Raw genomic sequence first — 16,910 nt, 5'->3', positions numbered from 1 at the left:
AGGTTATCCTTCACCCTCCAGTCCGGCAGAGCCTCCCGAAGGACCATTTGAGGAAGATACGCGTGACGAATTGCATGATGGAATGGCAGGGGAAGAAAACCCCCCTGTCATCGACAAAGAAAATGTGAATACCAATCAGGAACAAGCCGTTCCTAAAACACCAGAAGGAAATCCATCCGCTGATGGCGGGGTGGATAAAAATGTTTGTCGGGAACAGGACGTTCCCCGAATGATGGAAGAAACCCTCGATGAAAGAGGAGCAGAACTGAGGGCCGCCCATGTGCCCACAGCCGAGGCAAAAGAAATTAAGAAGTTGAGAAGAAAACAGCAGAAATTGCTGACCATTATAGCCCAGCTTCGGCGGAAAATTCGAAGTCTGAAAGCCAGTTTGAGAATAAAGAGGACTGTGAGAAGAAAAAGAAGGGCAAATACAGCTGGGTCCTCTCAGAGAGGAAGACAGAGCACCTATAGGCATCTAGTAGGTCGATACTCTACTAGCAAGCCTGCAGCTGTTCCAATTAATACTGAGGAACAAAATGCTGTTCCATCTGGAACAGAGCACCAGAATGCCGTTCCTATTGACATAGAGGAGCAGGCTGATATTCCAAACAGCCCATTAGAACCAACTGCCGTTCCAATTAAAGTTGAGCCACAAGACGACATCCCAGTTACAGAAGGACCACCGCACCCCTTTGTACATGTCAAGAAGGAAGGGGAAAATAGAGCAGTTCACACTGAGACACCACCTTCAAGGAAAATTAAGCGACGAAATGTAAAGGTCCAGGCGAAACTTCCGGCCTCCAGGGAATTATGGGAAAGGGATCCAAAAACCAAGGCCTTGCGCCGCGAGATAAGTCAGGCCCAACAAGAGGCTGAACAGCTACGGGAACAAATGATCCCTCGAGAGAAATATGAGGAGCTGCAACAGGAGGTTGAGCAGAGGATTCCTCGAGAAAAATATGAAGAGCTGCAGCAGGAAGTTGAGCAGAGGATTCCTCGAGAAAAATACGAAGAATTGCAGCAGAGGCTGAGCAGTTAGAGCAACAAAGGATCCCTTTGGAAAAACATGAAGAACTGCAACAGCAGCTGAGAAACATGAGTGAATCGGAGAGTCGGGCTTTTGAAGGATGGCAGAAGGAGCAGGAAAAGGTTGCCAAGGTAACACGTCGACTAGATGCTGTTATTAAACAATTGGACACTGTATGTTCGTTGTATGATGATGTTTTGACTTGCAGGGCCCCCGCGAAGAATTATGCTTTATTCCTCCTTGAAAGATACTTAAGATTGAAAATAAAAGCTGTCAGGGCAGGTGCCCCCATTCAGATTAACATTGTTAATGATTTTATTGATTGTTGCAAACATTATGGGGTTAAGGTCCAACGATTATTATGCGAATTTTATTTGCACAATATGGTGCTTGAGCAGGAAACTGATCTAAACCCTGGCCCCTTTGTGGGGGATATACAGCTGCAAGCCTTTGTTTCATTTGGGGTCAACCAGTTAAAATGGCTTAGGGCTTACAATGCCTTTCAGAGGCAGGAGCACAGCCTGGATCTATGGGTCAGGGCTGAGCCTCGAGATCCAGTTCGCCTATGGCAATCACATAAAAGCCTTATGAGAAACCCTGGCGTTATGAAACTACTAGGACCCATGCATGAGGAGTTGATCCGAAATAGCTTAGAATACTTCCTGGTTATTAAAGATTCCGCCTTGGAGGCTGCCAAATTCCGTTATCGGATTTCCACCCCAAGCATCCAGCTCAGGGAGCCCTTCAGATATGAGAACTTTGAGCTGGCTGCTGAACGATTGCCTTTTTATGGCCAGTGCATTCTGCAAGCTGGACCATCATGGTTAGGATATCGGTTCCGTAGCCCAATTATCTGGCACCCTGCACCAGGGTACCAGGCCTCATATGATATGCCTGCAGATCAGTTGCATTATTTCTTTGATAATCTGGTTGCCTATCATGGTTGCAGACCCCCTCATGAAGTACCCTCTCCAGCCTATTCTCTTACTGCTCTCCATGTTAATTATAACGGTTTCATGAGGCCATGAAACAGAGTAAGTCGGGGGGTGTGTAGAGCATTGGGAAGGTATGTTTTAATAAATGATTTAGTGATGTTTTAAGCAATAGTTGTAATCTTTTCTTTATTATAAAGTAGGGGAAATGCAAAGACAACGAGTCTAAAATGATCCAATCACTAACAGTTGTCTTCTCTACGCAGGAAAAGGTAAAAGCAGGAAGGCGCAATGCGAAACGGGGATTTGACGAGAAGATAACGGCTGTCCCTCCAATTCTAAATAAGGTTCAGACCAGGTCGAGTAAATCAAGGGAGATCAGTCCGAAACGAGATGAAGGACTGCCAGTTCGGAATTACAGGCCGAGTAAAGGAAAGCGTTAACAGTTTAGCGGATCCCTCAGGATCTTCGATCCTGAGGGATCGCTACGATCAATCGTTTTGTCGACCGATGAACTCCGCCGTTAATTGTATAAAAGGAGGGTAGCATTGAAACTAGGGGATGACTTTTGAATCTTTAACTTTCTGTTCATGAATTTTATTATCAGTTGAACTCAGACTATTGAGTCTCTCTGAGACTTAGTTTTGTACTCTCATTGATGCGTTAATATAATATCTCGGTGTTAATTTCTCCGTGCGTCTGAAGTAGTTTACGGCAGTGCGCCATTGGAAGCTTTGGGCCCGGCTCCAACGGACACTGGCTGATTGTACCATTACAATTCTGCTTTGTGTGGTTTGTTTCTCATAATCTGTTATGGTTACATGTTGTTTCATATTTATTCATCTGTAGCTTCCCTGTTATAAATCTCTGTAATAAAGGATTCTTCGCATACTGTTGATCTGAGTTGTTTGCACTAATTACAGAATTCATAAGTAGAATATTTCAGCTACAGGTGATTGGGGTTGATGGATTGTTGGTGACTATTGCAGATCGTGTACATATGATTGACGTTTCCTGTCTTTAATGATTTGATGTTCCATTTGATATATATATGATTGACGTTTCCTGTCTTTGATAATTTGCTGTTCCATTTGATCAAGCTCCAAATCTGTATAAATGATTGCTTTCCTTTTTGTATGCAAGTGTGTGCCAAGGATTGGAAGTGTAGACCTCGCGAGACTTAGTTTCTTTATTGCCGTTCCATTTACTGTTGTTCCTTTTATTGCTGTTCCATTTCTGAAGTTGTTGTTTCATTCTGTTTTCTTGCTGTTCCTTTCGCTTGCGTTTATTGAAGTGGCATGAGAGGAGGTTCAAGACTGTTGTGAGATACAGCAGACGCTATAATGCTCCCAGATCATGATCCATACTCCTTCATCAGTTTCTAGGGGGATAGGTTATTAATTCCATACCCTCGACCGACGAAGTTGCTGCGTGTGTGATTTCTTTATGCAAAAGTAATTTATCATTAGCATCCGTTTACTCTTGTATTCTTTAGATCTATACTACGAAGCATTATCCTGACAAATAGCCTCAAATTAAGATGTCCCTTACAATAACAAAACGCTCCCGGATTGACTTGTAATGTGAGATAACTAGAGGTGAAAAAGACCCTTGTTACAGCTCCACACTTGTCACAAAGTGCACCCCTAATCATCCTAATCCATGGAAATATATCTCTCACATCAACAACATAAGGGTAGAATCACTCTCCAAAATCCAACCCCTTGCCTATCGATGGCAGTAAATATATAGGTGAAGGAGGTAGTTCATGAATTATTGTATTTTTACCAATTAAGGCTTGAGATCCACTCTTGATGGGAGGATGAGCTCAAGGGATAAGGGATGAAAAATCCAGGGTAGTATAGGATAGGATTCAATACTTTTATCTAAGGTAAATGGTTACAACAGATCCTGGAAGCTTCTAGAAGAATAGGCTTCGAGATTCTCTCTCTTTTTCTTGAATTTCTAGAATCAACGCACCCCCAACGTTGAGAAACCCACTAGTGATCAATGTAGGTGTAGAGTAGATAAGCCTAGTAGTCAACGTTATCTAGTAGAAGGCCAAGGAGCGTTGGTCCTTAAAATGACTGAAACAAGGTGTTTTCACGAAGAAACTCAAGGTTTAGAATGAGTCATGCTTAGGGATTTGTGCAAGGATGATGAGAAGGAGGTCAAACAATTTTGATGAATATAGTTGAAGGCCTTTTGAGAAAATGTGACAAAATGGCCTATAATAGAGTCCATGGTACTCTGAACGGTGAATCAATACTTCCTGAAGAACTACACCTTGCATGAAATAATTGACCAAAGACAAGAAGTTTGAGTTCTACCAGTGTGTCACCAAGTGTTTTCATTGCAACAAACTCCCTCCAAAAATTTTCCTACACTCAAATTTTGGAGCCTACTACGGATCTTGTGATCATCTATTCTGTATTCACTTCATGCTTAGTTGATGCTTTTGAGCTCCCTTCTTGGATTGGAAGTGTCGAGGGCACTTTCTCACACATTCTTAGTCCGCAAAAACTTTGTGAGCACATTTTTTTATGCAAACTTGAACAAGCATAGCAAGGTCCATCAATATTGTGCATGTGTGATGTCTATTCCATGTCAACAGTTAGTGCAGATTGACATCAATAGTTATTCACTTCTTGTTTCATTTGTACTTCTATTTCGATGAGTTTTGCAAACTATTGCTTTCACACACTTTTGTTTTCACAAGTGTCATTTTCATTTTTTTGGTTATCAATTTTTATTTATTTCACTCTAATTAGTGTTGTTTTCATGTTATCCACATTCTAGCATATATTTCCTTCATTATCATTCATATATTGCAAGTGTCATTCGCACTTTAGCACTTGTCATATTTTGGCATGTTAAGTGTCGCACAATGTACATAAGCTTATTTTGGTGGTTTCAAGAGGTTCTCCTTGTGTAAATGAGTCGATATTACCATGTAAACCTCTGTCACACTCATTTCCAAAGTTTTAAGCATTGTTGCACAAGTGTCGTCATGGTCGTCGCAAAGTGTATCTTTAGTGTCGCACTTGTCGTAAGTTGTCATAAAGGTTGTCGCACTGAGGGAAGTATGTTTTTAATGTGTTCTGGATGATCTATGTTGTGTCTTCAAGCACTCTAAGTGTGTGATCATAGTCAATTCCTATCACTATTCACATCAGTTTCATTGATCCCACACTTAGCCAAATTTTGGAAAATTCCCAACAACTTAGCCTCATCTAGCCTTCTTGAACTGTGCATTGCGCAGTTTTAGCCCTCAAGTTGCAATCCTGCCTCTTGATACTGTGCAATTCAAAGTTCCTTCCTTCTAGGACTGCACACTACGTAGTTTCAGTGCTCAAGCCCGAGCCTTGGCCTCCAAAATTTCACAATTCAACCCTCTAGCCTAGCCCCAACTATGCACTGCGCAGTCTCTGAGCTCAAGCCCTACCCTGAGCTCTTGAACTACGCAATTACACAACCACCAAGTCTTATCTCCCTCATGGAACTATGTATCTGACAGAAACAATGGAAAACCCTATAACCTGACTCACTGAGCCTCAAAAGTTCACAATCTTCCTACACAGTCCAGCCTGAACTATGCATTATATAGTCTCAAGGCTAAAACCTCAGCCCTAAGCTCTTGAACTTCGCAATTGCACAATCACCTGGGCTCCTCGATCTTCCAGAACTGCGCAATTTTTTTTTCCTCAATTTAAGCCTAAACTATGCATTGCACAGTCTCAAGGCTCAAGCCTAACCCTTGACTGCCTAATATGCACAATTGCACAGCCACTAAGCCTCTCCCTCAACCTTCCACCAGGTTTCGTCTCATCTACTGGATCATCATGCAACATCTTAGACTAGGGATTTATCAAAATAATGTTGACTTTTCATGAGTGGATTGCAGATTGGAGACCAAGTTGTCTTATACGACAGTATGTTTCTAAACCATCTTGGAAATTTGTGAATGGACTGGTTAGGACCATTTATTGTTGCAGAAGTGAGAGAATATGAAGTTGTCAGACTCGCACAATTGGATGGAATCCTACTGCCTAGATGGGTGAATGACGCATGCCTGAAACCCTTCTAAGGCCCAAAATTTTCTTCATTAGATTGATTTGATCCTTGAAAGGGGATCGTGTTGGCATTATGATTTTGTTTTGGCTCTATGGTACAGGTGTTGTACTTGATTGAAACTCACTCAAGTGGCAAAACTCTTTTCAGGCTCTTAAAATGATGGAAAATAAGAGGTTCGCAGGTGCATCGTTCAAAAGGTGCGGACCCGCAGGTTCGCCGTCCAGGGAGTGCGGACATACCCGCAAGTTCATCGTTCATAAGGTGCAGTCCCCCAGTTCAATCACTCCAATGCAGAAAAGCGCACTCACATGGGGTATCCTATGTTTGGCCCTTGGTATTTAGCCCGTCTTTTACGATCCTATAACACAGATTTCATTAAATTTATAACTAAATAATGGATGTAGAATTTCAAAATAACCAAAAAACTTAATTCTATTGATGTCTTTGTAATATAATTTTTCCAATTTTAATGAAATATGTGTTCTATGGTTTTGGCCCGTGGTATAGGATCTAATTTATTGAACCCTGATTTGGATCCCTTGTATTGGTTTTTGATGGTTTTGTCTCATGGTGTGGATAAGGGTTTGACTATAAAAAGGGGAAGGAGATCACTTGGCTGGTCACTCGTGAAAAATTGAATATCTTAAGATCTGAAATTTTGGGTGTTTGGTTTTACAAAGCTAAGATCTAAATCAAGGAGAAATCTTAATGCGAATCTATTGATAAGTCGTGAACTCTCGGGTGCATGATCATATCTGTGGATCTGACTGACTGTGACACATTGGAGGACTGTTAATTTGGCCCTAATCAGAGGTTCGCAGGCGATCCACGGTGTAGGTGCGGGGGTACGTAGTGCGGGGGTACGCAGCCCATCAGAAGGCGCAGTGCGAGGTACGCAGTGCAGAAGAAAGAAAAGTGCGGAGATACGCAGAGGCACAAAAGGAATAGTGCGTAGGTACGCGATCTGACACACAGTGCAGTGCGTATCTGAGTTGAGGTACGCAGTTCAACAGAAGGGGAAGTTGTTGTGGTATGCAGAGCAGTAGAAGGATACAGTGCGGATTTGTGCAGTTCAGGCACAGAAAGGCTGCGGATAACCGCAGGTTTATATTGGTGAAGTTGCGGACCTGTCTTGAAACATTTATTGGTTGTCTTTTATCTATTGTTGCAGAGTTCTGGGTTTAGATTTCTGGTATTACTTTTCTGTTTACAACATTCTGAGTAGTTGGGTGATTCATTGGTTGTATAAGGAGATTGGGTGATTTGCATGTACTTGATGATTATTTGATCTTCTTGGATCCAGTCTGAAAATTAATGAAACGTGGTCCTTAAAGAAGTAGAAGAGCAAAGGGGGTTGTAGCTCCCTTCCAGGAGAGACTGGAAAACGAGAGAGAGTTGTAGCTCTCTGCAGGTTGTAGCCTGCGTACTGGTAAAGGACTGCACCAGTACAAAATCCTTGTAAAAGAAGTTTCTAAATTGAAAGAAGATAGAGACATATTGCAGCAGGTGGTTTTCACCCACATTGGGTTTTCACCTTATATCTGGTGTTCTTTGGTGTGCTTATCTATTTTTTTGGTTCTTGTTCATTTTTATATGGTACTGACATACAAATTAATGATCAATATCTGAAGAATAAATTAAAGTATAAATCTGGAAGGCATATTGAAAATAATTTAATAATACTGACTCACCCCCCCTCTCAGTATTATTTCCAACAATTGGTATCGGAGCAGGTTCTTTAGAAGAAGCTTGATCGCTTGAAGAAAGATCTTGCATCATGAGCAACTACGAGAGGGAAGCATCAATCAGGCCACCGATTTTTGACGGGACAAACTTCGTTTATTGGAAGGTAAGAGTTACTGCCTATCTTCAATCTCTTGGTATAGAAGTCTGGGATATCATAGATACAGGGTATACTTTTCCTTCAGCAACTCCTATAGATCCGGCCGAGAAGAAGAAATATGAAACAGATGCAAAGGCGGTCAATACTCTATTAGGATGCTTATCTCAATGAGAATTTTTCAAGGTAATGTAGTTTAAATCTGCAAAAGAGATATGGGACAAGATTGTTCTGAGCTATGAAGGAGATGATCAGGTAAAAAGAGCAAAACTTCAAACCCTTAGGATTCAGTATGAAAATCTCAGGATGTATAATGATGAAAGTGTGGCTAACTATTTTCTTCGTGTAGATGAGATTGTTAATTGTATGAAAAATTTGGGTGAAGAAATAAAAGAGGTTGTTGTGGTTGAAAAAGTTCTAAGATCTTTGTCCCCTAGGTTTGAATCTAAAGTTTCTGCTATAGAAGAAAAAGAGAATCTACAAAGCCTTAAAATGTCACAGCTGCACGGAATTCTAACTGCTTATGAAATGAGGAAAGGAGGTCCATCAAACAGGAGAGAAGTTGCCTTCAAGGCTTCAGGCAAAGGCGAGTACTACAAGTCAGGACACGTGTCAGAAGAAGAAGAAGAATCAAATTTTGTCAGAAATCTTCAACAGGGTACTGGACGGTTCCGAGGTAAGTTACCTTTCAAATGCTTTGCTTTTGGGAGAGTCGGTCACTATGCTGCCAAATGTCCTCACAAGGATAAGATTGACAAAGGAAAGGAACCTGTTAGATGGAACAAGTAACAGAATGCAACTAAGAAAAGTTACTACACTCATGAAGACAGTGATGGCCTATCAAATAGTGACGAAGATGAATGAGGTAATGATTATAAACTTTTAATGGCCTTTGAAGATGATGATTACATGGATGCTATAGATGTGGATGACTTTTATGAAGAGATTTCTAGACTCAAGACATGTTTAGAAGAAAAGAATGTGATCATTGATACTCTGCAATTTCAACTTGATGAAAAAGAAAAATCTCTTGAGAAGTTAGAATGTGAAATTGTTGGCCTTAGAAAAGAAATTGAGAAAACAAAGGTTCTTAATCTTAAGTTTGTTAAAGGATCTGAAACTCTGGATGAGATTATCAATGTACAGCGTTCTCCTCTAATCAAGACAGGTCTAGGTTATAATGGAGAAACATCTCAAGCATCCACCTCAAAGAGTTATCTTGATGCAGCAAGGAGGAATGAGCAAAAGCCCAATGGAGATCATCAGGTAAAGCAGGGACGAATTACATCAAGAACAAACAGAGACTACCAGGTAAACCAGGGGCAATCCATCTTAAGGGTGAACAAAAGCTACAACCAGCCACAAGTAAAAACTTCTCAATTTGCTTCAAGAATGGATGACAATAGAAATTACAATCATTTGGCTGGTAGATTTGATAATCGCAGAAGTTTCTTCAATGGCCAATGTTTCTCTTGCCATAACTTTGGTCACAAAGCAGCTCAATGTGTTGCCTATAAGACAATCATGACTAGAGAAGCTCAAAAACAAAGAAGTATGACCGGGATTACGAAAAGGACCTATAACAATTTTTTGGCCCTTGAAAATGAAATTGAATGTTCTATTTGTAATAACTTTGGTCATGAAGATTCTGAATGCAGGAGCAGCTTTCGGCAGACAAAGGAACAAGCCCCAAGCACCTGAACATGGAGAATAAAGGAACCACAACCAGAAAGATGTGGGATAGCTTTTTATGCAGAAGGACAGGAAAATCTATGGTACATCGACAGCAGATGTTCGAAGCATATGACAGGTGATAAAGAAAAACTTGAATCATATACTGCTTTAGAAAAGGGTAAGAAAGTTTCTTTTGGAAATGATACCCTTGCAGCCATAAAAGGAAAAGGCACTGCTCACTTGAAAGAAAAGGTCAAAGCTGGAAATGTTTTGTATGTTGATGGCTTGAAGCATAATCTACTGAGTGTCAGTCAGATGTGCGATCAAGGAACCGAGGTAATATTTCGATCAAATGGATGTAACGTTCGTGATCTTGATATAGGAAAAACAGTGATCAAAGGCAGAAGAACTCCAAATAATCTATACATATTTGAAGAAGGACAACAACAATGCTATTTGAGCAAAGATGATGAACATTGGTTATGGCACCAGATGTTGGGGCATCTAAGCTTTTCACAAATAAGGAAAGCATGCAAATACCAGGCAGTTCGTGGTCTTCCAGATATCAAAATTCCAGACAACACCATATTCAAATCATGTCAGTTTGGTAAGCAAACCAGAACTAACTTCCCTGAGAAGGAAGGATCAGCCAGCAGGCCTCTTGAACTAGTCCATACAGATGTATGTGGTCCATTTAGGAAAAGGTCACCTCGAGGAGAAGAATACTTTATATTATTCATTGACGACTTCTCCAGGATGGTTTGGTTGGGACTTATGAAACACAAGGACGAAGCATTCGAAAAATTCAAATATTTCAAAGCCTTGGCTGAAAACGAATCAGATCAAAAATTAAGTGCCTCAGGTCTGACAGAGGTGGGGAGTTTACCTCAAATGATTTTTTTTATTTCTGTGAAGAACATGGAATAAGAAGGGAATTCTCTACAGCTAGGACTCCTCAGCAAAATGGAGTGGTGGAAAGGATGAACATAATGGTCCAACAAATGGCTCGTGCTATGCTTGATGAGTCTGGGACTCCCGCAACCTTCTGGGGTGAAGCTGCATTTGTTGCGGTTGTTATTCTCAACAAAAAAAATGTCTGAGTGAACAACACTCAAACTCCTCATGAGCTCTGGTATGGTGAGACTCCTTCGGTAAAGCATTTCAAAATTTTTGGGAGCAAATGCTATATCAAGAACATTGATGAACAGCTTGGCAAACTTGAACCCAGAGCAGATGAAGGCATTCTCCTTGGTTATTCCCCCCACAGCAAAGCATATAAGTGTTACAATAAGAGACTTGGAAGAATTGTTGACAGCATTGATGTAGTGGTTGATGAAAAAGGATACATCCCTAGGCAAGTAAATCATGAAAATATCGAAGAGGATGAAGACTACTCTCCAAATCAGGAAAATGATGAAGAAGAACCTCAAGAGGCACCTGAGGAGCAAATAAGGATAGAAGAGAAGACTCCATCCAGGTACGTTCAAAAGAATCATCTAGAATCTCAGATTTTGGGGCAGAAAGAAGCAGGTGTACAAACAAGAAGAACGATTGCAGAAGCCTCAAGCTATTTGGCATTGCTCTCCTCCACTGAACCACAAAATGTAAGAGAGGCATGCAAAGATGAATGATGGGTCAAGGCAATGGATGAAGAACTTGAGCAGATCGAAAAGAACAACACTTGGGAGTTGGTTCCCAGACCAAAAGAGGAGAATGTCATAGGGACAAAATGGATCTTCAAAAATAAGTTGAATGAAAATGGAGAAGTAATTAGAAACAAGGCCAGACTTGTGTGTAAAGGGTAGGCTCAACAAGAAGGAATAGACTTTGAAGAAACTTTTGCTCCCGTTGCTAGACTTGAGGCCATCCGAATGTTCCTTGCTCTCTCAAGCTTTCAGAAGTTCAAAGTTTTTCAAATGGACATGAAATCAGCCTTTCTGAATGGGGACTTAGAAGAAGAAGTGTACATTGAGCAACCAGATGGTTTCATCCTTGGGAATGATCCAAATCTTGTATGCAGACTAAAGAAGGCTCTCTATGGTATTAAACAGGCTCCAAGGGCTTGGTACTACCGTTTGGACAAATATCTTCATCAACAAGGTTTTTCAAAGGGGTCAGCAGATAGCAATCTTTACATAAAAATTGAAAATGACAAATTACTAATACTTGTTGTGTATGTAGATGATATTATCTATGGCAGCAATGAAGAAGCTATGAGTCAAAGCTTGGCCTTGGTAATGCAGAAAGAATTCGAAATGTCTTTTCTTAGAGAATTGACATATTTTCTTGGATTGCAAATCCAACAAAATGAAGGTGGGATCTTCTTGTCTCAAACCAAGTATCTCAAGCAGATTTTGAAGAAATATGGCATGGAAGATGCAAAACCAGTATGTACCCCCATGGTCACAGGGTGTAGCCTCAGTGCAAATGATGAATCAGCAGCAGTGCATCAACCAACCTACAGATCTATGATTGGAAGTCTACTTTATTTGACAGGTACCCGACCAGACATCATGCATGCAGTGGGAATAGTTGGAAGATTTCAAGCAAATCCAAAGGAAACTCATCTTCAGGCAGTGAAGAGAATTTTCAAGTACCTTCAAGGAACTCAAAACTACGGCTTATGGTATCCTAGAGATACAGATCTCACACTTCCTGCTTATACAGATGCAGATTGGGCCGAAAGTGTGGATGACAGGAAGAGCACAAGTGGTGGTGCATTCTTTATGGGTTCCAGATTAGTATTTTGGTTCAGTAAGAAACAGAGTTCGATTGCTTTATCTACAGTTGAAGCGGAATATGTGGCTGATGCATCTTGTTGCACTCAACTCCCTTGGATGATGCAGACCTTGCAGAATTTTCAGATCACTTGTACTCCACCTATCTCCATCTTATGTGATAATACAAGTGCAATCAGCATTTCAAAGAACCCAGTCATGCATTCAAAGACCAAGCACATACCAATCAAGTATCACTTTCTCAGGGAACAACTGCTTGAACAAAAGGTCAAGTTGGAGTATGTTCCTTCTAAGGAACAAGTTGTTGATATACTCACCAAACCATTGCCCAGGGAAACCTTTGAATACCTCAGGCAAAAGCTGGGGGTTGTTGATGCATCATCCTGTTGTTGAATCTCATTTGTTTCATAGATTGTTGGTTGTATGCGAGGTTCATATGGGGTATACGCGTACATGGATTGGTCGAAGATCGCATAGCACTGATTCAGGGGGAGCACATATAATGCATTGTTGGCATTATGGTAGCACAGAAGGTAAACATGGATGCTGATCTGAATATTGCTGCAATATGTCTCTTTCATTCATGGTGTATGGTGGATTATGGTTTGCAGATCTGGTTTACAGTCAGGGGGAGCATGATCAGTAGAACAAAGACTTAAGCATGGTCTCGGGGGGAGCATAACCCTTTGCCCTTGATGTCAAAAGGGGAGAATGATGATGAGGATATTGAGGTTGCCATCAAGTCCAAAGGGGGAGATTGTTGGCATTATGATTCTGTTTTGGCTCTATGGTACAGGTGTTGTACTTGATGGCAACTCACTCAAGTGGCAAAAATCTTTTCAGGCTCTTAAAATGATGGAAAATAAGAGGTTCGCAGGTGCATCGTTCAAAAGGTGCGGACCCGTAGGTTCGCCGTCCAGGGAGTGCAGACATACCCGCAGGTTCACCGTTCATAAGGTGCGGTCCCCCAGTTCACTCACTCCAATGCAGAGAAGCGCACTCACATGGGGTATCCTATGTTTGGCCCTTGGTATTTAGCCCGTCTTTTACGATCCTATGGTTTTGGCCCATGGTATAGGATCTAATTTATTGAACCCTGGTTTGGATCCCTTGTATTGGTTTTTGATGGTTTTGTCCCATGGTGTGGATAAGGGTTTGACTATAAAAAGGGGAAGGAGATCACTTGGCTGGTCACTCGTGAAAAATTGAATATCTTAAGATCTGAAATTTTGGGTGTTTGGTTTTACAAAGCTAAGATCTAAATCAAGGAGAAATCTTAAGGCGAATCTATTGATAAGTCGTGAACTCTCGGGCGCATGATCAGATCTGTGGATCTAACTAACTGTGGCACATTGGAGGACTGTTAATTTGGCCCTAATCAGAGGTTCGCAGGCGATCCACGGCGTAGGTGCGGGGGTACGCAGTGCAGGAGAAGACGCAGTGCGGGGGTACGCAGTGCATCAGAAGGCGCAGTGCGAGGTACGCAGTGCAGAAGAAAGAAAAGTGCGGAGATACGCAGAGGCACAGAAGGAACAGTGCGGAAGTAAGCGGTCTGACACACAGTGCAATGCGTATCTCAGTTGAGGTACACAGTTCAGCAGAAGGGGAAGTTGTTGTGGTACGCAGAGCAGTAGAAGGATATAGTGCAGATCTGCGCAGTTCAGGCACAGAAAGGCTACGGATACCCGCAGGTTTATATTGGTGAAGTTGCGGACCTGTCTTGAAACATTTATTGGCTGTCTTTTATCTATTGTTGCAGAGTTCTAGGCTTAGATTTCTGGTATTACTTTTCTGTTTACAACATTCTGAGTAGTTGGGTGATTCATTGGTTGTATAAGGAGATTGGGTGATTTTCATGTACTTGATGATTATTTGATCTTCTTTTATCCAGTCTAAAAATTAATGAAACATGGTCCTTAAAGAAGTAGAAGAGCAAAGGGGGTTGTAGCTCCCTTCCAGGAGAGACTGGAAAACGAGAGATAGTTGTAGCTCTCTACAGGTTGTAGCCTGCGTACTGGTAAAGGACTGCACCAGTACAAAATCTTCGTAAAAGAAGTTTCTAAATTGAAAGAAGATAGAGACATATTGCAGCAGGTGGTTTTCACCCACATTGGGTTTCCACCTTATATCTGGTGTTCTTTGGTGTGCTTATCTATTTTTCTGGTTCTTGTTCATTTTTATATGGTACTGACATACAAATTAATGATCAATATCTGAAGAATAAATTAAAGTATAAATCTGGAAGGCATATTGAAAAGAATTTAATAATACTGATTCACCCCCCCCCCCCTCTCAGTATTATTTCCAACGGATCGTAATTAGGTTTAGGTAGAGTCAGTCAGTTAATTTTGCAGTTGCGTCATTTATTCCAGTTATGTCAGTTATTTCAATTTCGTCAGTCAGATCAGTCATTTTAGCTATGCCAGTCATGAATAAAGTTACCTCAGTTAGGTTTGTTAATCAGTCCAGTGCATCCTCCCCAACTGCTTGTGGTTAGGGAATCGCACGTGGAAATTGTCTTATCCACAATAATTAGTAATAATTCCCTACGTCATTTCGAATTTGGGTTAAATCTCTCCCATAATATCCCTGACATGATTTGGTTATCATAATTTTTAGATTATTCCATCATATCATCATAATTAATCATCATGATCACCCACCTTTTTAGTTTTCACGTCATTTGGGTCAGGTCCAGGTCACAGTCATCGTTAATGCCATGATTTGAACAAGTGTAGAAAATTGTCATATAAATTAGTTAAACGGTCTAATAAAAAGCATCATGTCAAGTCTTTCTATTTAATTTGCATGGAAATGTTAGTTTCTTCATTGTCAAAGTGTAGGTGGCCAAATTCCTCAGTCTAGATTCTGTGTCGAATTCTCCCAGTCCCCAGCCCAAATTCAAACCCCTTGTGTCTATTGTGTATAGTCGCTAACTTGCAACCATGAATAAAGTCTCCAAAACCTCTATTCCCACCCCTCATTGGACTCTAGAGTCAATGGGATTGAGAACCTCTACAACAAATATGATAAGGCTACAATTGCAGATAATGACCTATCATATTATTTCCATTTCCCCATGCTCAAGCATGAAGTTTTTACAGAGACTGTAACTAGACTCGATGGTAGCCGTTCATACATAATCAAAGATAATTTCAAAGGTATACATAGGTCCATGTTTTTGAGATTGTGAAGTTTACCATTGTTTGGCACCTCAGGGGCAGTAATGCAGTGTACTAAATTCCTTATCAACCGACTGCACGGAGGTTCTCTCTGGCTAGACAAAGAATACCCGATACATGTTAATGACATTTAGAAATTGACAGGACTATCTTCTAAAGGGGCCATAGTGTCATTTGTGTTCTACACTACTTCCAAGAGTGGAAAGAAGATGGGTGACAACAATTACTACAGCAAGTATGCTACTCAGCACGATGGCAAGGGAGCCAATATTGATCTAATTAACATCCCCACCAGCAAATTCACTTGTTATATAATTGTTGAAAAAATAATGCGCCACTACACAAAGGGTAGGAGCACTTTGGACACCATTTTAGTGGCAAAAGATTGCGAGAAGGGAGAACAGTTGAATTGGTGTATTTATTTGTTGATTGAACTTTTTGAATCCTGTGAAGATGTGTATAAAAGGGCGACATACTTCATCTACGGATATCTTGTAGTTTCTCTAGATATGATGAAGTGGTGCCCTATCGAAGGCAGAGAGCTAGCACTTATCTCTAAAGATCAACCTCTAGCACTCATGTACTTACCATGGCAGACTTTAGGGAACCCGAACAACAAGGAAATCAATGAGGCCTCTATCGCAGGATGGTATCAAAAGTTACTAAATTTCACCAAAGCCAATCCTAGAATCCTAATAGCACTTCTGGACAAATATTCACATCAAATATGGTTTGGTATTCACCATGGAAACACCTAGATTCACCCTAAATGTGTCAATCCAGACATGTTCCAAATGCATACCCAGCCTTAGATTCTCTTTGAGGAGGTATTCCATAACGAATTTATGTCCTAGCGAAGGGTTTCTGGTACAGTCCAGAACAACAAGAAGATGTATTATTTTGAAGGAATTATGCGTAAACCACTCCCAAGTGAGAGCCCCTCCACCTCCCGGAAGTGAATACCAGAGGAAATGCTCAACTCGATCTTCAAGAGGTTTAAGACAACAATGGTATCATTCTACAACACTTTGGGGGGTCTCAGATCACTGATAAGTCATTTTTCCTTATTCTCTGAATTTTTTGTGATAATACAATTACTTCCTTATCACTTAGCCTAGTCATTACTTCAATTGCCTCCATGGACCCCCACTCTACTACTGAACCCACCATCGAAGATACTTTCCTGATTGCTACCAGGCCACCATCACTTCTCAGAAAACCCATTAAAGTTACCTCTTCCCAGGTTATCGATGTCATTGATGAGGAACCACATTCCCATACAGGCACACTAGTCCTTGAGGAAAACTCGTCATCCACTTCCACTATATCCCTTGTATCACACAAGCCTTCACCCCACATAGCCTCTGTCACTATTTTAAGCATTCATCCATCTAGAAATCTTCTCACTGTCGAGGCTGAAATGGAAGTAGACTCTGTAACCCA

This window comes from Pinus tabuliformis, chromosome 7 (genome assembly GCF_031772625.1).
Source record: "Pinus tabuliformis cultivar Carrire ecotype Pingquan chromosome 7, CPIR1, whole genome shotgun sequence".
Lineage (NCBI taxonomy): Eukaryota > Viridiplantae > Streptophyta > Pinopsida > Pinales > Pinaceae > Pinus > Pinus tabuliformis.
Note: the sequence above shows the minus strand (reverse complement) of the source record.